The 23,252-nt window shown below is 47.5% G+C and overlaps 1 protein-coding gene across 1 annotated transcript in view; it reads right to left on the bottom strand.

Annotated features, from left to right (window-relative positions):
* ZDHHC19 (zinc finger DHHC-type containing 19) overlaps positions 1-23,252 on the bottom strand; it is a 43,080-nt gene that overhangs the window by 687 nt on the left and 19,141 nt on the right. The window lies entirely within an intron of this gene.

The raw sequence follows: 23,252 nt of genomic DNA, 5'->3' as shown, positions 1-23,252 counted from the left end.
AAATGAATTTTCTTTAAAAAATTAGAACATTCCTGAGCAATCTAAAGTTTATTTGTCCATCGATTTCAATCCTTGTTCCAGCCTCTACCTCCTCAACAAGGGTAACTACCATTTTTGGGTTTGATGTGTCTGCTCCAGAACTTTTAGAAAACTTTCATTTCTTTGTTTATATATATACATACATATGTATACATACATATGTATGTATATGTGTGTGTGTGTGTGTGTGTGTGTGTGTGTGTGTGTGTACACAAAATATATTGTATTGTGTTTGTGTGAGTGTTTTCACATAGATGGCATCAGGCACCACACATGATTTGGCTACTTGCATTTTTTACTGCACAGCACATTTAGAGAGTTCTTCTTGAAACACAGCAATCTGGGTTGCTCCTTTGGTCCCCTGTATTCCACCTTCGATGCCGTGCTTGATTGATCCTGCCCCTGTTGATAGTCTCTTGCTTATGCCCCATTTCCTGCTGCTTCTGAGGGCTAGAGGCTTTGTTGAGAAGGAACTGAATAGCCTTCAGGAAGTTCTCCTGGGCTCAGACTTCCTCAGCTGGAGAGGCCAGAATCACGAGGAGTTCACTTTGAAAGTAGGACCACCCACAGACCCTAACAGTCTGGGTTCAAGATCAAGAACTTCCCCCAGACCACCTGCTGCAGTATCAGGAAGGCCCAGCAGAGCTTGCTTCGCCCTCAGTTCTGCCCTGCTGGGACAGCCCCGCACACCTCTGCTTGCCAACAGGACCCGATAGCAGTGAAAGATGAAAAGAGAAGTCCAATAAATAAACAAGATAGAAGATAAATAGGATAAAGGTTACGGAAGAAAATGGCAGCAGTAAAACCATAAAAATAAACCAACTGACTACAGTCCAAATACAAAAACAAAGAGAAGAAACCCTTCTTCACCAGGCCTTGATCTAAACCAAGAACAAGGCCTGAGGCTGGAGGTGGGGAGCGGTCCCTCTTTCTTGGATGGATTCATTCTTCCTGATGGAATATTTAATATGGGCTGTTATCATGTTGTACTTTGATATCATGCGCAGGAGGTTTCTGCAAGGAAGTATTTCCAGGGCCTACAGAGGGAGAGGAAGAGGAGGCGAGTCTGGACTAGCAGGAGGTGGACAAGCAGAGCACCAGCTCTCTGACTACGGAAATCCTCTGTAGGACCTGCAGTGTCCACAAAGCACTTTCATGGAGAAGGAAACTAAGATTCTGAGGGGTAAAGCACTTTGCTCAAGGTCACATGGCAGGTCTCGACTTAGAAATTCTGACACCAGAACTAGGTCTTTTTCTAAAACACGTGGGAGCCCACCCAGAGTCTGAGATCCCAACTCAGGTCTGGAACCTTTAAAGTTCAGGAACCGCCACCACCCCCCCCCCCCGCCCCTCTACCTTCATCTCTTTCTTAACCCTCAGCAATGTCCTTCATCTGCTTACCTGGCAAGACCACAGGTTGATCTCACCTGAGCCATGAGTGCCCAAGAGGGCAGCCTGTAAGCCTGCAGCCTCCTGACACCCAAGAGGAAGCCTAAATTATATATCTGCCAGCATGGATCCCCAGGACAGGAGTGGTGCCTGTGGGGATAAGAGTAGAGGAAGCCAGGAAAGCTTTGAGACCTTCTGCTAAAGGTCAAGCGGCCTGTGGTGTGGTTTAGGAGCCAGAGCTGTCATCTCCAGGGCAAGCCCACACTATGGGAGCTGCTCCTTGTAGCCAGAGGAGAGGGTATTATATAACCCATGAGGTCAGCCAGGCAGGGTGGAGGTCCCTGTGGAGAAAGTGTTCAGACAAGGGAGGGGGCCATTCCCCCAACCCCTGCAGTGAGCCATGCCCCCAGGGGCTCCTTATAGTTCACTCCTTTAAGCAGCCCCCACCTTCCTGCACTGGAGAGGAGTTGAGGACTTCCTGCGTGGGTGCAGCATTGCCTCAGTAGGAAGGAGGCTAAGCAGAAGAACATAGCTGATTCCCTCAAGTATCAGCTATTCTGGCCATCTCTGGGTTTGCTCAGGGCAGGTGGGGCCTGAAGAAGTATCCCCAAATAGCCGTTAGGGTGGCCCATAAGTCCTAGCCTCCAAGGTCAGACACTGCTACTGAGAATCCTGAAAAAACTATGCTCTCATACCCTCCATGGCACATGCCCTCGAGCAGGCCAGCTGGGCATACTTAGCTGGGGAGGAAGAAAGGGCAGGCTTCCCGTGCTCTGGTGAGAGGGTCTGATCTCCGTGGCAACCTCTCCTGTCTCTAAAATTATACGTGGATTAAGAACGCTCCATCTGGCAAGAGCAGATGGAATCTGGCAGAAGCATAATCGGGACACTGGATTTCAGATCTGTGGCTCTCCATTTACCAAGAAGACAAAAAAAGACAAAGAGGCGAGGAGAGAGGTGTGTGTTGTGGGATGTGTGTGTGTGTGTGTGTGTGTGTGTGTGTGTGTGTGTGTGTGTGTGTGTGTGTGTTGGGGCATTTTTGAGCCACATGATGTGGAGAGTGGACACTGACTCAGTGTGTGTGATAGGCAGGTGGTTTTGAAGGGAAGGGATTAACTAAAGGAAATGGGAAGTTGAAGTCAGAATGGGGAAGGGAATAGAAAAATGGGGGCAAACTGTGGGTGGTCAGAGAAAGATGAGGATCCAAGTTCAAAAAGTTCTGACCAGTCTGAATAATAGGGAGGAGAGAAGCCCTGCAGGCACCAGGAGTCCCTCAAGAGCCTAAGGGCATCCCTCCTACCTGGAGACAGCACACCAGACTGAAAGCAGAAGAAAGTGTCACTTGTCAGTCAGGCCTAAATATGGCTGCAAGCAACAGAAACCCTGAACAAACAGTGGTTTCTTTGTGTGACTTAATAGCATATCTGAAAGTGGGTGGGGGCTGGTGCTCAGCAGTGTCAGGGCTGGCATCTCTGAGGTTCTCTTGGCCTTTTTTGTGGAAATATGGTTGCTACGATTTCAAAAATCAGGAACCTTTTCAAAGGAGGAAGAAAGAGATGGGAACTGTGTCAGATAGCCTGCCTAGGCGTGCTCCTTTCACCTGAGTCCCATTGGCCAGAACTGGCCACATGGTCTGTCTTGGTCACAAGGTAGTCTGAGAAAACAGCTCAGGGTTGCCCTGGCCATGGCTTAGCCTTGCTAGCCACTCTGTTACCCCAAACAAAATCAGGGTTTTGTTAGTAAGGAAGAAGAGGAAATGGATATTAGGAAGGCAACCAAGCCCCAGAGATTTGAGACAGAGTGGCAAACGTTTCGGATAAAAACTCAATTCGTATTCCAAAGTTGAGCTGAGAGAGTCTCCAGAAAACAGTGAGGCTCTGCTTTGGGAACAGCAATCCCAAACCCCAATATCTAGCCCCTTGTTGCAAGTCTCACTCATCACTAATTTTCTCAATTAACCTTCATAGCAACCCCATGAGATAGGTGCTCTTGTTTTTCCCACGCTGCAGACAAAGAAAGGAGAGCGTCATCCTTCGCAGGACTATATCTGAATCAAGCATTTACAGGTTCTAATCCAGGTACTCCTCAGCTTTCTGGCCCTAAGTGCTTTGACTGCTCCGTACAGGAAGTTGCCCCACTCTTCCTTCACTCGGTCATTGATCTCTGGCCCTTCCCTAGGATCGAAACACCAGTAAGGAGGCCTCTGAAATCAGACGGATCTACATTCAAATCCTCATTTTTCTACTTGTCAGTGTGTGGCCTTGGGCAAGCTACTTGGCTCCCTGGGCCCCCTAAACAAGTGGCTACCTCCTCCAGAGGTTGTAGGATTAAATAGGAGATGATGGGTGCTTGTACCCGGCCCAATACCTAGAAACAGCAGGTGTCTAATAATATCAGTGCCTTTCTAAAGATGCAGCAATGTGAAAATTCAGCCATGGTCCAGCTCTGGTTTTGCATAAACCAACACCACATTATTTCCCAAGCACTTTCCTGATAAAATATAACTCTTTATAATCAGGAATCACCTGTTTTGTCTTCTTTTGCCATTAAAAAATCTGACTGGGTTTGAAGTCCTCAGTAGTTACTTCGACTAATGTTTATTGAGCATCTACCAAGTGCTGGGCTCCCTGATGTGTGGAGGCCTGATCCTTGACCTCTAGGTGTTTACAGTCTAGCTACAGAATGGCATGTGCAGGCAAATAACTCTCAAACCAGGTGGAGTGTAGCGAGATAATTCAAAGTGCTGTGACTTCACAGGTGGCAGAGCTACCTGGGTGTGGCATGGTCTTGTCATTCCTTCTCTAGGGAGCAGTGCTCCATGGCTAACATAGAAGAGGCACCACCAGGACTAGCTACATAACCTGTGGGTCCCCTCATTAAAAAATTAAGAATTTCAGTAACAGCAGAGCCTTAAACCAAGTGTGGGGCCCTTCTGAGCACATGGCCCTGTGACTACACAGGTTTTATGCCCATGCAGCTGGCCCTGGGTGCTGCCATTCCGTGACCCTCTTGCTGTCCCCTCAGGTCCTGCAGAGAGGGCAGCTGTTACCCCTGGGAGATTCAGGCACAGGGCAGACCCTGTGGGAGAGGGGCCAGCAGGCCTCCTCGCAGCTAGTGACCATGTGTCATGGCTCCCCATTTCTGCCCGAGGAGAGTCACTTCAATCTGGTGTCACCAGGAGTGACTATGGGTTTCCACAAGCCAGAATATAAGGTAATTTTCCCAGCGTGAGAAGGACCCACGATAGTCTTGGGTGGTTGCCAATGGACTATCCCTCACTGTATCTTTGACTTCACCACAAACCACCAGCAGGAGATTCAAAGGCCAGGAAAAGGGATGGAAGACAATGATGCTAACAATCCTAAAAGGGAAGTCCCAAGGACCCGCTGGTTTCAGAGACAGATGCCATGGACAGAAACCCAAATAGGATGTATAATAAATTGTATTGTGCACATAAATATTTATGATAGGCACCAGCATAAAAGGGAGATATTAAGTTACATTCTTGGGCTGGTTGGGCCCTCCAGAGGTCAACCAGGCCAGCCCTCCACTTCTGAGTATTTCAAGATAAATGTACAAAGTACTGTGACATGCAGCATCACTGGGCATCAACTGTGAAGGAGGCCATCTCGCAGATCTGTCTGGAGATGCACAGGGCTGATATTACTGCTCCCACTTGCTGCTCTGCTGCCCACTTATGACTTATGTGACCCTCCTGTCAACACCCCGACTCGGCCAGCGACCTTCATTTCTATGCATAGTCTTTGGGAGCAGCTCTTACTGGGGGCAACCCAGCCCCACTCCTCTCACTTCAGCCCCAGTGACCAGACCAGAAAGACATAAGGCCAGGTATGGGATTCTCCCGGCAGTGATGCCAGAAGCAAAGAAGCCGTAAGTATGCCGTGCTCAATCCTGCTGCACTTACCAAGCCAGGACTGAATGCACCTTTCTATGGCCCATGGTTGTAGAGCGGGTTACAAACCCTCCTCAGCTCAAGCTCTGGCACAAGGCCTTCCTGAATGCCCCTCCTTTGAAATGAGTTTAGGGTGTGTGGCCAGGTCCTTCCAGTGGGGTCCTGAGTGATGGATCACAGCCGGGGCAGTTCTCCTGGCTAGACCATATGTCCCAGGGAGGCTGGAACTTCGTAATGAGGTATAACCTCTTTGCACTGAGCCCAGGAATCAGCATCTGACACTTAGAGGGTATGGGAAAATTTCAGTTCGCTCTGCTCACTTTTAAAAATGATATTTTTTTGGCTACTATCAAAAAATAATAATAACAATAACATGGGCCAGGATATAGGAAAATTGGAACCTTTGTGCACTGTTGGTGGAACATAAAATGGTGCGGCCACTATAGAAAATAGTACAGTGATTCCTCAAAAAATTAAAAATAGAATCACCATATGATCCAGCAATTCCACTTCTGGGTATATATCCAAAATAATTGAAAGTGGAGTCTTGAAGAGATAATTGTACACCCACATTCATAGCAGCATTATTTATAATAGCCAAAAGGTGGAAACCACTCAAGGGTCTATCCATAGATCCATGGATAAATAAAATGTGGTATATACGCATAATGAAATATTATTCAGCCTTAAAAAGGAAGGGAATTATGACCCATGCTACACTATAGATGAATCTTGAGAACTTAAGTAAAACAAATCAGCCACAAAAAGACAAAGCGTATGAGCCCTCTTATATGAGGTACCTGGAGTAGTCAAATTCGTAGATACAAAAAGTAAAATGTTGGTTGCCTGGGTCGAAATGGGGAGTTGTTTAATGGGCATGGAGTTTCACTTTCGCAAGATGAAAAAGAGTTCTGGAGACTGGCTATATGACAACATGAATGTACTGAACGCTACTGAACTGTACACTTAAAAATGGTTAACATGGTAAGTTTTATGTGTATTTTACCACTATTGAAAATTTTACCACTATTGATAATGAAATAAAAATTTAATGACAGTTTTGTTGTTTTTCTTCCGCAGATAAAAGAAATATTTATTAAAAATCTTGAACTTATACAAAAGTCTAAAGAGGTAAGGATGTAATAGATCTCATATATTACATGTAAAACCTCATTTAAAAAAATCAAAATTACCCATAATTCTACTACCCAGAGACAACTGCTGCTAATAACATGATATACTTCCTCTGTATTTTGAACATATACATGTGTACATCTATCTATCCATCAATGAGTTACATTCAATAGATACAATTATATACACTACTTTTTCAATTAGTATAAATATTTCCAAAATCTCCTATAATATGATTTGTAATGGCTTCCCTATATTTGATCATATGGACATAACAAAATTTATTCAACTAGTCCTTTATTTCTGAACATTTTAGGTGGTTTAAAGTTTTTCAATATTTTAAGCAGTACTGTGATAAACATCCTTATGTATATACTATTATCCATATTTCTGATCATTTCCTTAGAATAATTTTCCAGAAGTGAAGGGCCTGAGTTAAAGGCTGAGTATTTTGATGCTGACGGCACACACTGATTGGGGCCTCCTCAGACGACCCTGTTTTGTTTACAGGGCCACCGCTTACCCCGCGCTCTGTCCCTTCCAGGGCTCATAAGACTTTCTCTCCCTTGAATTCTCTGAAACTAAATGCTCTGGAATTTAAGCAAAGTAAAACAGGGCCCTTGTGCCTCTAAGAGCTAACTTTGCCGTTTCAAATAGCATCTTATAAAGTCCAGAATCTCTGTTGCTGGAAGGGACTGAGAGATGGCCTCACCCAACCCTGTCACTTTACAGAGCAGGGAAATGAGACTCATAAGGGGGAAAAACATTCCCTTTTCTTGATGGATGGGCTAAGCTAAAACTGAGCTTGGTCTATCTCCCCAGAAAGGACTGGGGTCACAGCAGAGAGTAAAGCTCTGGACCAAGCGCCAGATTCCAGAACAGCTGAGGGGTCAGTTGGGGCCATCTTTTGACAGCCGGAGTAACAACTGCCTCACGGCCACATCCTGGCACTCAGGAAGTGCCAGTAAAACTCTCCAGGATAGCAGCTCAGACCCTTCTCATACGGTAAACTCAGAAAACCAAGTCTAAGATTTGCAGCACAGGCAGCCCCTCCACAGGCAGGCATGTGGGTGGGTGGTCTGCACTTGGCCAGAGAGAGGCAGAGAAGACCCAGAATTGCCCTGTGCAAGAAATGAGGTAGGGTAGGGGCAGGGAAGGTATCCTAACTTTACTGAGCGCCTGCTGAGTGCCAGGTCTTGTACTGGGCACCCACCTTATTTCCCTCAGTCCTCAATACCATCTGCAAGGTAGGCAATCACCTCTTTTTGCAGATGAGGCTCAGAAAAGGTGAAGAACTTGACCAAAGGTCAAGCTTATAACGAATGCCATCAAGATTCCAGCCCAGGTTGACCACCTAATGGCTGTAATGTTCATACCACATCACTCATTACTCACAAGGATGCTGAACACACTTCAGCATCCATAATAAAAAAGAGGTACACCATCATGTACACATCTGAAAACTGATTTCACATAACAATAAGAGGACAAGTGAGAGGAAAGTTAAAGTATGTCAAGAGGTTGCAGGGTGGTCCCTTCTAGCTCCAATGATCCATGAACTGTGGAACTCTGGGAAGAGTAGGAGGACCAGCCTGAAGGCCAGTATTCAAGGATCCTGATGATAACCACAAGCAAGAGGCAGTAGTTGTGGGGAGGAAAGGGCATTGCAATGGGGTTTGGGGATCTGGGTGCCACTCCTGGCTGAGCCAGGTCGGATGTATGAGCCTGGTGAGCCACTTTATCTCCCTGAACTTAGCTTCTCACTCTCCTCCAACTATCACTCCATTTTACTCCTTCCCTCTACAGCAAAACTCCTCTAAGTGTTGTCTATACTTACCTCCAAGCTCATTTTTCAGATTCTTTTTTAAAATTTTACATTTATTATGAATTAATTCTTAAATAAAGATAACAGTATATGTTATAAAGAATAGTAAACAAACCTATGCACTTGCCAGTCAGCTTAAAAAATAAAGGATACGCCAGATGGGAGGGGGTTTGGGGGAGGATTGGTGAAAAAGGAGAAGAGATTAAGATGTACAAATTGCCAGTTATGAAATCAGTCACAGGGACATGAAGCACGGGGAACATAGTCAATAACATTGTGATAACTGTGTGTAGTGTCAGATGGGTACTAGACTTATCTGGTGATCGCAAGTTATATAAATATCTAATCACTATTTTGTACATCTGAAACTAATATAATATTGTATGTTAACTGTAATTGAAAACTAAAAAATAAAATTAAAAGCTAAATTTAAAAACTTTAAAAAGAAATAGGGAATACTAAGGCATACGAAGTCCCCATCACGTCCCTCTCTCCTCCACCCAAGGATATCTACTATTCTAAATTTCATATTTATGATTCTTTCCTTTTCATTAAACTTTTAAGTATTTATGTATCTCTAAACTTTATATAAATCGTATCTCATTATATGTATTCTGCCACTTTATTAATTTGTTATGGATTGAATCGTGTCCCCCCAAAAAAGATTGTACCATGGGTCCTAACTCCCAGTACTTTGGAAATAGAAATTTTTTGGAGACAGGGCCTTCATAGAGGTAGTCCAGTTAAAATGAGGTCATTAGGATGAGTTCTAGTTTAATATGGCTGGTGACCTTATAAAAAGGGGAAATTTTTGACACAGAGACACGTACGTGGGGAGAACACCATGTGAATACTGGAGTTATGCTACCAAGGAACTACCAGAAGCTAGGAGAGAAACCTGGAACAGATCCTTCCCTAGTGCCTTCAGAGGGAACGTGGCCTTGCCAGCACCTTGATCGTGGACTTCTAACTTCCAGAACTGTAAGAGAATATATTTCTGTCATTTAAGCCACCCAGTCTGTGGTATTTTGTTTTGGCAATCCCAGAAGACGAATCGTCATTCGATACGATATTCTTGAAATTCATTTGTTAATGAATGAAAGCTGAGACTTATTCATTTTCTCTGTCATGTTTCATTACATGATATACCACCATTTACCCATTTTACTTTGAAAAGCTATCTGGCTTGTTTACAGGGTTTTTTGGACATTACAGGTGGTGCTGTCTTGAACCTGCTGCACAGTGAACTCTACAGGGAACTGCCACTCAAATCCACAGGGCAAAGTCTTGCCTGGATAAAAGAATCCTAACTGCTATCGCCTTTGCCAATCTGGTGGGTGTAAATTGGCACTTCCTAGCGTCTTCTATTTGCATTTTCCTGATTCTTAAAGTAGTTGAAGATCTTTTTATATGTTTACTGTCAATGTATGTTTTCTCTTTTGCAAGAGTTGCATTTTCCTTGTCTTTTTTCTTATTTATTTCTAGGAGTTCTTTGTGTTCTAGACTCTAATCCTACATTGATTATGTGTTATAAGTATCTTATCCTATTTTGCATAATTTTGCTTTATTTATAGCTTCCTTGGAGGAACAGAAGCTTTTCGTTATTTTTATTTTTTTCCTTTTAAATAAAGACTTTATTTCTGAGGGTAGTTATAGTTTCACATTAAAATTACAGAGCAGAAAGTACAGAGAGATCCCATACATCCCTTGCTCCCACACATGCACAGCCCCCACTACCAACATCCCCCACCAGAGGGGTGCATTTGTCACAATTGCTTTACCTACATTGACACATCATTATCAGCTCTTCATTTTAATGTAGTAGGATTTATTAATCTTTTTCTTAACAGAGTTTTTAAGAAATTCTGTGTACCCGAAGGTCACAGAGATATACACTCCTATACTTACCTCTTAAGGGTTTATATTCTGCCTGCCACATCGTTAATGGACCTGGAATTGATTTTTGAGACTGCTGTGTAGCAAGGATCTAAAATGGAAGGAGTACCGGCCCCACTTTTCTCACAGGGTTATTACGAAGATCAGAAGAGAAATGTGTGTGCAAGGGCTCTGAGAACTAAAACAATGTACAAATATGAGTATCTATGATGCTGATTTGATGGCAGATGAGAAAACTTGGAGAGAAGGCTGCTTCGATCCTTGATTTGCTAATACATTTGTCGCATGTTAGGCTGCCAACAGGCCAGGCAGAAACCCAACTGATATCCCCTTCTGAGGCTGGACAAGTGTGGTCTTTGTAAGAAAGCAAGTTCCAGGAAAACCACTGTGGTTGGTCTCCCCTCCACCCACAGTGCTCACTCCATCTGCTAGCTCACATTAGCAAATGAGGTTACAAATACTGCCCTGAGTCATAGAGAGACGATTAAATTACACTCAGGAAATCCTGCTCAGCAATGTGAGTACTAAGATTTAGAAAGATGTCTGTCAAAAGCAGCAAAAACAAGAGTGGGTGCTTCACAGGGAGCCTGTGCACCTCCTTTATAGCCTGACCACTCACCTCAGCTCCTGCATCACTCGGAGAGGCAACAATAGCTAAAGATGTGCCTGAGACACCTGCGACTAGGGACCCAAGCGACCTTCCCAGATGCTGTTACAGAACCCGAGGAGGAGGTGGGGCCAACTTCAGGGAGCTGGAAGATTCAGATCCAAGGAGGCAGGTCTGCATGATGGAGGGCAGGTCAGAGGGTGGGGGCTACAGGATGAGGGCAGCAGGCGCCAGAGAGCAGGCCAAGCTGCTGGAGGAAACTGACAAGGTCAAAGGCACTCTTTGGCCTGTAGGAAGTGGTATTGTTTGCACTCCCTGAAGCACACCGTGACTGAGAGCCTGAGCTCAGGCAACGCTCCTGGCCAGATGCCTGCTCTCCAGGCTGTAACACTGGCCAGAAGTCTCCTCCATTCCAGGATGTCAGTACTAGGAGGGGAGAGGAGGGAGGCGGGATATGAGTGAGGCTCAAGGAACTTTTGGGGGATGATAGATGTTTTCGGTGTCTTGATTGTGGTAGCAGTTTCACAGGTGTATACATATATCGAAACTTACCAAACTGTACGCCTTCGATGTCCATTTTAGTCCATTATGTGTCTATAAAGCTGTTAAAAATCACAAAACCGTGAGGAAATTACATATGCATGTCGATAGAAGAAAGACTAGAAGGATGTTTCCCAAAATGTTAACTGTGGTTAGTTCTAGGTTGTGGGATTACAGAGAAGTTTAATGTTCCTCTGTGTTTGTCTATAGATCTTGTGAAGATGAGCAACAGTGGAGGCAAAGGGCTGGATGTGTGGTGGGTGCCCAGCATGGAGGGGCTGCAGTAACTGAAGCAACCAGCCTTGGGCTGAAAAAGCCGGCCCTTGCAGTGACTGCCTATGTTAAATCTCAGCTCTGCCACTCATTTGCTGAGTGGCCTTGGGCTAGGTGTCTGACCATTTGGTGCCTCAGTTTCCCCAATTATAATATGGAGATGATTGTAGAAGCCTCTAAAGGTGGCTGAGAGATTCAGTGAACCCATTCAGGGGCTCTTGGCCGTGTTCCTACAGCACAGTAGAGACAGGTAAGCAGTAGCTGCTATTCTCGCTCTGTCTTAGCTTTGAAGTAGTAAAAAAAAAAAAAAAAAGAGAGAGAGAGAAAAGAATTGACTTAAGAAAGTTTTACCTTTTTTTTAAGATAAAAATAAAGAGAGTTGAGTAATCTCTAAAACTGAAAGTCAGTTCTGGAATTGAAGGGTTTCGTTGAAGGGTTTCGAGGTTTCTCTTACCTGGTACTGGAAAATTTTATCTCTCAGCCAACTCTAAACATGTATGTTCTCTCCCCCGCCCGCCCCAAGTGTGCCTCCTCCTGCTCCTCCTGCAGATCCCACCCCACTACCCCTCTGGTCTGAATTACCCCAGCTGGCTTCTCCTAGTGCTTTCTGTGCTGCTTCTGGGGGCAGAGACCATATCTTCCTTTTTCATTCCCTTATTTGTTCCTTTCCTGCTGACCTGGGAGTCACCATCTGTGCCCCCCTGCTCCCCACATGCCCAGGCCAGTCTTTGACTTGGCCTCCCCTTCAGGCGTCTGGATGCTGTCCTCAGTCTGCTGATCTGGGCTTCTAAATGCTTCCCTGAGCCTTAGTTTCCTCATCTGTCGATTAAGGCTCATTACTCTTCCCCGACCTGGCTCACGGGGGAATGTGCTGTGTAACTTGTGCATTAAGCCTCACACAACATAAGTGGGAACAAATTCTCCTCCATTGGCATCAGTGCCCTGGGAAGAAGAAACCTTCCCTGACACTCCACCCTCCACCTGAAGTTGGGCTCCTGCCCCCAGGAACAGTCACATGTGTCATTGTGATCACCCTTCTATGGTCAGTAGCCTTCAGGTCTTATAGAAATCTGTTGATTGGTTATTTATGCTTCTTCACGCAAGCTCCCTCTCCTCCCCCTCTGGGGGCTCCTAGTTCCTTGAGGCCAAGGCCACCCTATTTATCTTTTGCCAATCCCCCCTTCCTTTTCACCTAACAAATCCACACCTTGCATAGGGCTAGATCATCATGTGAGCTCATTATTTGTTAGTTTTATTTGAACCACATTTACATCTCTGGCAACCATAGACACCCAGCCGTTAAGCTTTATAGTGACAGTAGAACAAAGGCAGAGGATAGGGCAGCAACAAATCATTCCGAAGGTGAAAGCACACAGCGGGAGTTTTTAAAGAGGCATCCGGACAAAAGATCTGCCTTGGCCACTCAAGTAGGAAGATCCTCTGACCCCTTGTCACTCGAGGTGTGGGAGGGGAAGGGAGGCAGGGCTGAAACTAGGACAGTGTCTGTGTGTCTGGTGGTGACTGTGGATGCATTTGCAGAGTTTACAGCTTTCCTTTGACTCAAATTCTTCTCACCTACTCTCAGATTGGGTGTTTAGAGGTCTGTTAAAGGTCAATTCTAGGCCAGACAGTGGTTAAAAGAATCTGAGGTTAGAGTTATTTTGCTCCTACATGCCCTGGATGCTTTGATGGCCAACTCGGCAGGCCTCTGCTCGTCTTTTGTCTCTGCCTGGTTCTCCTTCTTGCCGTCTCTCCTCCCTAATCTCCAATCAGTCTCACTATCTGTCCTGTCACAGGTGTGAGATCAGCCAGACTGATACAAATGTTTCTAGTCTGAGGACAAGCCCCTGCCTGGCACAGCTCACCCACAGAGAGGTGAGCTCTGAACTGTCAGCCCAGGGCTCCACAGCCCCTGGCTCAGTTGTCCTGGGCGGGGCCCTCTCGCCAGGACCCATCAACCCACTGAAAATCAGTCACAGCCGTTGATTGGCTCCTCCATTCTCTCACTGAGTGACCTTGGGTAACTCACACCTCACCTCTCTGTTCCTGTCTCTGCTTCCATGAAAGGAGACAGTAGCACCCACTCTCAGGATTGTTTTGAGCATTAAGTGAGAAAACATCGTTTCCCAAACTTCAGTCATTCCATTTCTCATCACCGTTTTTACCGTGTCTGCACATCACCTGCTCTATTTTTTACTTGGTTTTTATCATTTTAAATCAACTTTTAATCATTTCACTTTGTAAAAAATATACTTTGCTAAAGAACACAGAGCTCATGCAATAGATCTGTATATGCAGCCTCTCTTGTTCCTTTGAATTGATTTGTTCTAAAAACTCCTGTCTCCAAATCCTGTCCCCAGCTATGCAGTACATATCAACAACAACATAACTGTTTTTTCTAATATTTTCGATCTGAGGTTGGTTGAATCCATGGATGAAGAACCCACGTATACAAAGGGCTGCCTATAGTCAGGACAACTCCAATATTCCTACCCCAGACCACAGATGAGGAAACTGGAGTTCAGAGTAAGATGTAAACCCCCAGGACAGTATGGACTGGGAGGCAGTGTGGACATTCACTGAGGACTCATGATGTGCTGGCATATTCCCACACCTCACCTCATTTGATCTTTGGGACAGATCTGTGAGGCAAATAAACAAGGTTAAGAATCCTACCCAAGATGTAGCAGAATTGAATTTAAGAATTACAGGCAGCCCCCAATTTCCAGCTAGGTTATATTCCAAGATATAGTCAAAAGATATTTCCCACTAAAAATGTTATTATGGTATTTAGGTACTCAGTCTAGTCCAAGGAGGGCCAATTAACCCATAATACCCCAGAATTCTTGAACATGCTCAGTAAACATTAGGAAAATATTACAATACCTGTAGTCAAAACAGAAAAGCAATAGTATTTGATAAGAAATTGCTTTTTATTTGTCTCAAATGCCTGCCTGAAACTCTGAAGTCTGATAAAAGAATGAACGTAATTTCCTCTGCCCTCCTATTTTAGAATTTAAAGAAGAGGAAGGAAAAAGGTGGTATGTGTGTGTTGGGGGTGGGTCAGGGGAACACCTCAAGGGGAGCAGGCTGGGTAAAAGAACAGTTAGTTGATCAAATATGGAAGTTGTGAAAGGAAGAAGCTCATGCCTGGAGACAGCTCAGCATGAGGAGGCCAGCAGGATGGCTGGGAACCCTAAAATTTTCCCACCCAGAAGGCTGCTTTCCCATGAGAATGAGAGCTCCAGCCTCAGAAAAATGACAAGTACTAGATCTTCTGACTGCTGGGGAATCGGGGTGACTCAGAAGCCTGAGAACAAGAAGGGGAGAAGCAATTCTGCTGGTAGGATTCTTTAGGGAAGAGAAATATGTTTTCCATGGGTAGAATCAGAAGTGGGTTTAAATCCCTGCAGCCACATACAAAATTCTGGCAGTGGAGGCAGGGGTGGGGTCTACAGCCACTAGAAATCCTCGGAAAAGTAATCTAAGACTGGCCGCTTTTGACTCTGATGCCAAGACAGTCGGGTCCAGTCCTGGAGCCCCACTTCCCAGCTATGCGACTGGGTGCAGCGCCTCTCCTCTCTGAGCCGCACCTCTTCCTCCACGAGGCGATAATCAGACTTCTCACCCAGGGCTGCTACAGAGGACAAATGAGCTAACACCTATAGAACTAACACGTGGTGTCTGGTGCAGAGGGGGACAGGTAATCAATCAATACGTGTTACCTCCCTGTCTGGCTGGCTCCCTCAGCTCCCAACTGAGACTTCAGGGCCATCAAAGCTGACGAAGCTGCGAAGCTGCATCAGCAGTTCTGGCCATGACCCCCTCTGTTCCTGGTTGCCAGGCTGCATTCTTTCATGATTCTAAATAGGTATGAAGAGATGAGAGACTTGATTCTAATTTGAGATCAGGGCCTGACAACTGCTTGGGCTGCAGGAGGCCTCTCTCTCCCATCTGTGGAGCCTTCCAGGAGAGGGGCCTGCATCAGGGTTGGACATAGCTCTGGAGGCAAAGCAGAGCAGCCCCAGCCAGGCCATCTTAACTGCCATAACCCCGTAGTCTCGAATGTTCTTAGGTAAGATCAGAGCTGGGAAGAACCACAGATCTTCTGGTCCCACACTGTCATTTCACAGATGAAGGAACAAGCCCAGACAGGGGAAGGGCTTTTCGTAGTCACACAGCCAGGTGCAGGAAGAGCTAGGCCTAGCAATCAGGTGTCCTGACACTCAGACCGGTAGCCAGAATCCCCCTAATTAGGGAACAAATGAGCTAATGCCTATAGAACAACTATAGGAAACACTTGTTTATGGCCATTAGCATTTGAAAAATTTGCTTCCAGTCTTTTAAAAGTACATATATATAATTTTAAATTAACACTTAATTATACTATGCATGAACATATTCTTTTTTAAAATTAATTTTAGTGCCTCCTGGTTACATTGTGCTTATTCAGTGTTTGTTGGAAGAATGAATCCTTGGTTTCCACTAACCCACTTCGGGCCTCAGTCTTTTTATCAGCTCCTTCCTAGATGACAGTAAGCCCTTGATTCATTCCCCCTCTTCACCCCAGTCCCTCCCTCCCCACCTCTACCCAGTCCTACCATGGCCCCCACAGCAAGGACCCAGGGGCAAAGAGGGCAAGTAAGGCTGCTCAGAAGAGTCCTCTAGTCCTGCTCCTTTCTCGGTCAGTCAGCTTTGAGATTGGGCTTGGGACAGGCGTGACACACCCAAATGCCCTCTGCCCTGGATCCTGACCCTGGCACCTTGCTCAGCTGTTCCCTCACACTAACAAGTGCTCCTCTTACTCAATGGCTGGTTTTGCCTCTGCTTTCTCTCTCTTTTCCCCCCGTGGTGCTAGGACTTGGGAAGACCCTGAGCCTCTTGCGGGACTCCAAGGGAATAATTTAATCATCGAAAATGAAGGCCAACTTGATGGTGGGGAACCTTTTGCAGTGTATATGTATGTATCAAATCATTGTACACTTGAAATATCTTAAAATTTATTAATTATAACTTGTAAAAGCTGGAAAGAAAGAAGAAAATTAAGGCCAGAGCATGGGGCACAGGCAGAGCCTAAGAGCCTAGCCAGAGATAGAGTCTCGGCCAGGCTCGGCACTGCTGTGGGCAGGGGAGGGAGGGAGTTCTCCAAGAGGTAGGCATGCCCTGAGCATGGAACCTGGAAGATCTCCCTGTAGGAGATGAGAAGAAGAATCATAGACGGAGCATCTGGGGCACAGGAGGAAAGTAAAGAGAGTTTCTGATCCCTGAGGTCAAGGGTGAAGAGAGTTTTCGAAAAGAGGGTATGGTCCACAGTGCCAACACAGCTGAGGATAAAAGGAAAGTGGCTTCCACTTCCTGAGGTGGATGTGCACAGACCCTCCCCTGGGACTCAGGCCGGGCTGTGACCAGAGACCCTCAGGCTGGGTCTGGCTCTGAGGAAGCCTCCCCGGCAGGCCAGATGGGTGAGCTGGAAGGGTGTGGACCCTCTACCATACCTCAGGGGCAAGCGCCTGGGACCCCACTGTGCAGAAACGGGGTGGGACGGAAACCAAACAAATTGCTCCTTTAAAGCCACCTGAAATTCATGTTTCAGGAATGTTTGATTTTGGGTTTCTCTTTCCTGCAGCAGGATATTTAAAGAAAACAAATCTTTTAAAGCTTCAACTCCAAAGCAAAGAGCCCTCTGTGTGTCTACTTCTGGTCTCCACTTCAGGAACAAACCAGCTTTACTCTTTGGTATGGACTGTGTCCAAGGCAGATAGAAACTCTTGGCCAAGATGGGCACAGCCCAAGTCCCTGCCGAGGGTTCAGAGTGAGCTGGGCACAACCCGACCTTGAGGCCTTCCAGAGGCTTCCATTCCAGGGCACCCTTAGGCCAGATGCCTGGGATGGCTGACAGAGATGGTGATGCCAACTGAGAGCAGAGAGGGCCACATCCCTGCCCCAAACCCAAGTCCAGCCAGCTCTTCCCCTGCGAATAGATACTTGGTGGGGAATAGAGGGAGCTGAGAAGTTACCCAAGGAAAGTGACCCAGGCTTAGTACATCTGAGATTTAAAATAAGATGGCCCATCTTTAGCCTTGGACACTTCCGAAGGATTCAAATCCAGAGCCTGAGAAAGGAGGCCCAAGGAGGGGAGATGGAGACAAAAGGGAGAAAGAGTTACTCCTGCCAGGGTCCCAAGCTGAGTCTGGCCTTCCACTGCTCCCTTTAGAGCGACCCCACGCCCACCCAGTGCCAACCTGCACGAGGAACTGAAAGTACTCGGAGTGCCTTCCCACTGAGCCCTGTGTGATCCCACAGCGCTGTGAGGTAGCCCAGTATGGGCTTTCGTTTCCCTTTGCAGATGCAGCGACAAACGGCAGCTCTAAGAGGCTAGGGGCTTTTCCAGGGCCACAGCACCAGGAAGCCACAGAGCCTGCTTTCCAACCCAGGCCTCCTGAAGCCCAGTCTGTGCTCTCCCCACAGCGTCCCTGCCCCAGCCGGGAAAAGAGTCGGCAGGAGAGTACCTCCCCATTTCTGTCAGTGCCTGAGGAACAGATATCTAGAAAATATTGAGCAGGGGGCTTTCCCAGCCCAGATGGCCAAGGGTCCTGCTCAGGAGTCAGTACCCTTGCCTAGTGACCTAATGTCCCCCAACCCTGCTATTAGGAGACAGGTGAGGTTCAGGTAAAGCATCTTGATGGGCCATGGAAGAAGCCCTGACCAGGGCCCTGTTCATCTTAGGGCTTGTCTGCAGACCAGGGCCCCTCCTCCCTGGTCACTGAGTCATGGACTCCCACAAGGTCAGGGCAGGAGTAGCCCTGAGGATCCTCCGGAAAACTCTGTCCTTGCAGATAGGAAGATGGAAGCCTGAGGACTGCCCAGGGTCACGTCCCTAAAAGTAACAGCAGCACCTTCCTACAAGTCATTTTGAGATAATGCAAGTGAAGCACTTAGCCCACAGTTAGCAAACTGATACCATTACTATCGTTCTCACTTGTGATTTTGCCCATCTGAGTCAAGTCAGCAAGCCTCCAGAAGAGGAAGGAGTCAGTCCAGGCCTCTGACACATCTGGCTTCTCACCATGGAGTAGTGTGGCAAGGCTGAGGAGGAGATCTGGGACCAGCCTGACCTTTCCTCTCATTAGATGTGTGATCCAGGGGAAGCCCTGCAAAACCTCCCCCCCACTCCCGTGCCCTGGTTTTTTTCTTACTAAGAAATAAGTTAATCAGTGGGCTCTTTCTAGTTTGGGAATGCCCAGTTTCAGCAGCAAAATGGCCCAACCAGAAAGCAGCTGGGAAACTATGTGCCTGGCTAAGAGGAGGAAGCCCAGGTTGGAGACAAAGGCGCCCTGTGCAGGCCTGGCTCAGAGTTCTGTGGGTTTCCATACCCAGGCCCAGGGGCTTCCAGGAATCACAGTTATAAGTTAATACTTGAAGGTTGCCAGACAGTTTGCTTTGGGTTCCTGGAAGCTGTAGTCCAGGAAAGGTTGGGGGGACATGGGGAGAGAGGCAGAGTGAAAATAGGAAGAGGGTAAAAGGCTGTAAAATAGGAAGAGGAAGAGGAACAAGAGAGAGAAAAGAGACAAAGCGGAAAGGTGAGAAGGGGTGAGGCAAAGACAGGCAAAAAGACAGACTGGGATTTGCAGAGAGACAGCAGGCAGAAGGAAGCCTGGGCAGGAGCGGGCAGTGGCTCTCACTGTGCCCAGACACATGGCTCAGAACACCATAGCTTTTGACTTCCTTCATCCTGGGACACGGCCCTGCCACAGAACAGAAGCGACAAGGTGCTTTCTTAACAGGAATGCCTGCACCATGAGGGCGGGCAGAGCCACTGGGTGGGCCTCTTGCTGCTCCCTTGAAGATTCTCAGCCCAGGCATCCATTCCTCTTTGGCCCAGAGGCACCAATGTTGGTTGATTTTCTGTAAACCACCACCACAAACCTCCCTTCTGAAGCAGCACCCTTCACCTTTGCTGCTCGGGGAACTCGCACCAAACTGGGCAGGAGCAGGCTGCTGTTGCTATGTGCCCGGCATCCAGAGGCCCCAAGCAGATCACAAAGTCCTGACTTGGGTATCACCTAGATTGTATTGTACCGTCAATTAAGCATCTGCCATCTGTCAGCATGCATGCCAAACTCTTTACATGGCCCGTATAATAAATCCTTGTAACGGCACCATGAAACACAATTGTTCACTTTACGGTGGGGAAACCAGGCAATCTGGCTTCAGAGCTCATATCTTAACCACTGCTCTAAATTGAAAGAAAATTTATTTCAATATTCAATAAAATTATGCCTATGAAGCTCATTGCAATGTTAAAGGCTAAAGAAGGTTTGGCCCTGCCACGTAGAAGCAGTGTGCCTTTGGGGCAGTGGCTTGTTTGCTCAGTGCTAGTTTTTCCTCTCTAAAACAAGAATAACAGCTTCAGTGTTCTTACAAGGATTAAAGGTGATTCTATGAACCACTTAGCGCAGGCCCTGGCCCAGGCAGTGCTCAATAAAGTTTTTGTGACCCAGTAGAGGCGAGAAAACTTTACCCCAAGGCCAGTTCCCTCCAGCCACACTCCACATGCAGGGACTAAATAGGATGACTCGGGTGCTGTTGGGGCTTCACCTGGTGCCAGGCACTGGGTCCAGGTGTCCAGGATGGTTGGCTAGTGAGGGGCCTGTGCCCTGTGAGGTGTTAGGGTTCTAGCCCCTGATCCCAGGATACTGCTGCAACTTCCTCTGCCCCATCTGCCCCTGCCCTGCCCCACTCTCAGCCACCTGCAGGGCCCCTTGGGTGGGGCGGGCAGGGCAGGGCAGGGCAGGGTAGGGCTGAGCAGGAGGCAGCAGGGCGTCATTATCACTCCCAGCACAGGGCTGAAGACAGAGTTAAGCCTGGCCTTCTTATCAGCTCCCCACGACTTGTCCTGAAATGTACAGCCTGGTTCTGAGGAACGGGGACTGGAGGGCGGAGCCCCCTGGTCACTGCCCAAGTCCTTCCCCCTTTGGAGTGGTTCCAAGAGCAAGAATGGGAGAGGCAGGCAGCCTGGGAAACAGAGTGCCAGCATGTGATCCTTACCATGTGATCCTAGGCAATTCCTTTCCCCTCTAGTTCCTATCTGTGAAATTGCGGGGCAACTGGATGAGGTGACCCTTGAGTCCCTGTAGCTCTCAAGAGTTACGATCCTGTGACTGCCTGTGAGGTAGCCATGATCATCCTGTTTATAGACAGGAACTTGAGGCCAAGCAGAGGGAATAGACTTGCTCCCATAGCACTGGTTGGTAGCAGAGCTGAGCGGCGCCTGACTCTCAGCCCAGGGCTCTTCCCACCCCGACCTTCTAGGCGGCCCAGGGAGTAAGGGTCTGTAGATGAAGAGGGGGCAGCTGCCTCCAGGCTCCAAAGGACTCCATCAGGTTCCAGGAGTGAGCTATGTTCCTTTCAGACGGGCTCTAGACACGTGGGAACCTGGCGGCCATACAGGGTGGGGGTCACTGCTTGGCTTTGGCCCAGGGAAAGGCAGGGATGGCATGGCATGGTGCGTGGAGAGCAGGCCCAATCACTGGGCCCTGAAAACACCCTTCCTCTTATCAGTGGACCTAGGACTGCAAGCGGCATGTCTGAGTGTCACAGGCAAGTTTATCAGAAATGAGGAGGAGGCAGAAAAGAATCGTAGGGGCAGCTCAACTGAAGCCTGGCAGGAAAGAAACTCTGAGGGAGGCCCAGTGCTTAGGAAAGAAGGTGTCAGGGGTGGGGTCAAAAGAAGGGGTGGGCTAGGTCTCACTTACCCCACAAGGAGCAGAGGAGTCTGATCCAAAGGACACTGCCAAGAAAATCTTAGAAATCTCAGGTTGGCAGAGACTAAAGAGACCCAGAATCTGCATCCCAAAGCAGGAGAGGTCGTGGCCTCCTTTGAGAATCTAAGGAAAGTTATGTCCCTGCTCAATGTGGAAACCGAGGCCCAGGCTGTTCGAGGAGAAGACTCACACCTGGCTTAGAGCTTGGAAGTTCCTGCCTGAGACTGGGTGAGTCTCCCACGTAGCTGGAGCCCAGGACTCGGTATTAAAGAGAAAACCACAGGCTCAAAATGGTGTCACTCGTGCTAAAAGCCCACGATACCAAACCTAGATTTAATACCTGATCTAACTACAGTTTCGCCCTCTCCTAGAAATGTCATTTTAACCAATCTGGAATTTTCTGGTTAAGCACCAATAAAGCAATTTGTCACGTAGGCACCCTCCATCCCTCACAGAAAGAAAAGGCAATCTGAATGATAAAAACCCTTCCCATTCTCCTCCCCCCCACCCAAAAGATGTCCTGTCCCCAAAATAATCCTTTCTTTTCTTTTACTAATAACTCCCTTGCTCCACCCTTCTTTCTATAAAAACCTTTCATTTTATATAACCCCTCAATGTCCTTCTAGTTGCTAGGTGAGGATGCTGCCCAATTCATGAATCATTTAATAAAGCCAATTACAGCATCAAATTTACTTGGTTGAATTTTGTCTTGTAACACAGGTAAGTGTAGTCCTGATGACCAGTCACCCAGCTCTGAACCAGGCAGGCAGCAGGGCAGGGCAGGACTAGGCCTTCCCAGACCCTGAGGCCTAGTCTTCTTAGCCCCCTGCACAGCTAGGGTTCCAGGCAGGTGTCATCCTGCACCCCGCCAGTTCCATGAATATTTCTCCATCCAGACCCTGGCCCAGGTGCCTGGATTCTCTATCCTCTTCCACTCTGGCCCAAGCCCAGGCTACCCCGAGGACTTCCATCGGGGAGGGGGCCTGAGAACCCCGTGGGTCCCGATTCTCACCACCTCTTTTTAGAGCCAGGCAGCCTGGGCTGAGCTGTGCCTCCTGAACACAGACAGGAGACTCACACAGATTTGCGTGTCACATATACACCTGGGCTCAGGGGCCAAAAAGGCCTCATGCCTTCCTTCCCTCGCCATGCGACCATGTACTGTGGGCTTCCCAGACTACATGAGGTTGCTTCAGCTTTACTCATAAATGTGGGCCCTAAGAATTTTAAATGTGCCCACTTAAACCATTCAGAGCAAGGCCCAAATTAGGCTGCCTTTTTGTATGCCAGGGAATACCCTGCACCCCTCCCCAGAACCCAAGCGTAATACTGAGTTAAGCAGGGCTGAGGACTGAGGAAAGGCATGAATTCCAAGTGGACTTGGGACTTGGGCAGACACTGAGATCAGGGCAAAGGGGATGAGAAAGAGCTGGAGTCCCTGGGATTGAGCAAGGCTGGCAGGGAGCCCAGAGAACCAGAGCCACAGTGACAGGTGAGGCTGGGGCTGGACACGGAAGGGCCCAAGGCCACCACAGCCAGTCAGGGTGGGAGGAAGAGGAAAGGACAGTCTTGTGGGGAACTCAGAATATGACAACTGGAGCCATGTCCTACATCGTAAGTCACCTACCTCCCTGGTCTGGGCTGGCAGAAGATTGAGCTCCTGTCCTAAGCACACAAGCATGTGCATGCCCACACAGGCACACATACCTCCACAGGTTCCTGGGGCATTCGTCTGACTACCTCACCCCAATTTCACCTGAATGTAAGGATGGCGGGGAGCAATGTTATTGGTGCCATCCTCACCTCCTAAGGCAGCAGTTCTAAATCTTCAGGGTAGCTGGATTACATGGGGCACTTGATAAAAGTTCCAAT

This window comes from Pteropus vampyrus, unplaced genomic scaffold (genome assembly GCF_000151845.1).
Source record: "Pteropus vampyrus isolate Shadow unplaced genomic scaffold, Pvam_2.0 Scaffold826, whole genome shotgun sequence".
NCBI classification, from domain to species: domain Eukaryota; kingdom Metazoa; phylum Chordata; class Mammalia; order Chiroptera; family Pteropodidae; genus Pteropus; species Pteropus vampyrus.
Note: the sequence above shows the minus strand (reverse complement) of the source record. Positions and strands in the feature narration are given on the sequence as shown.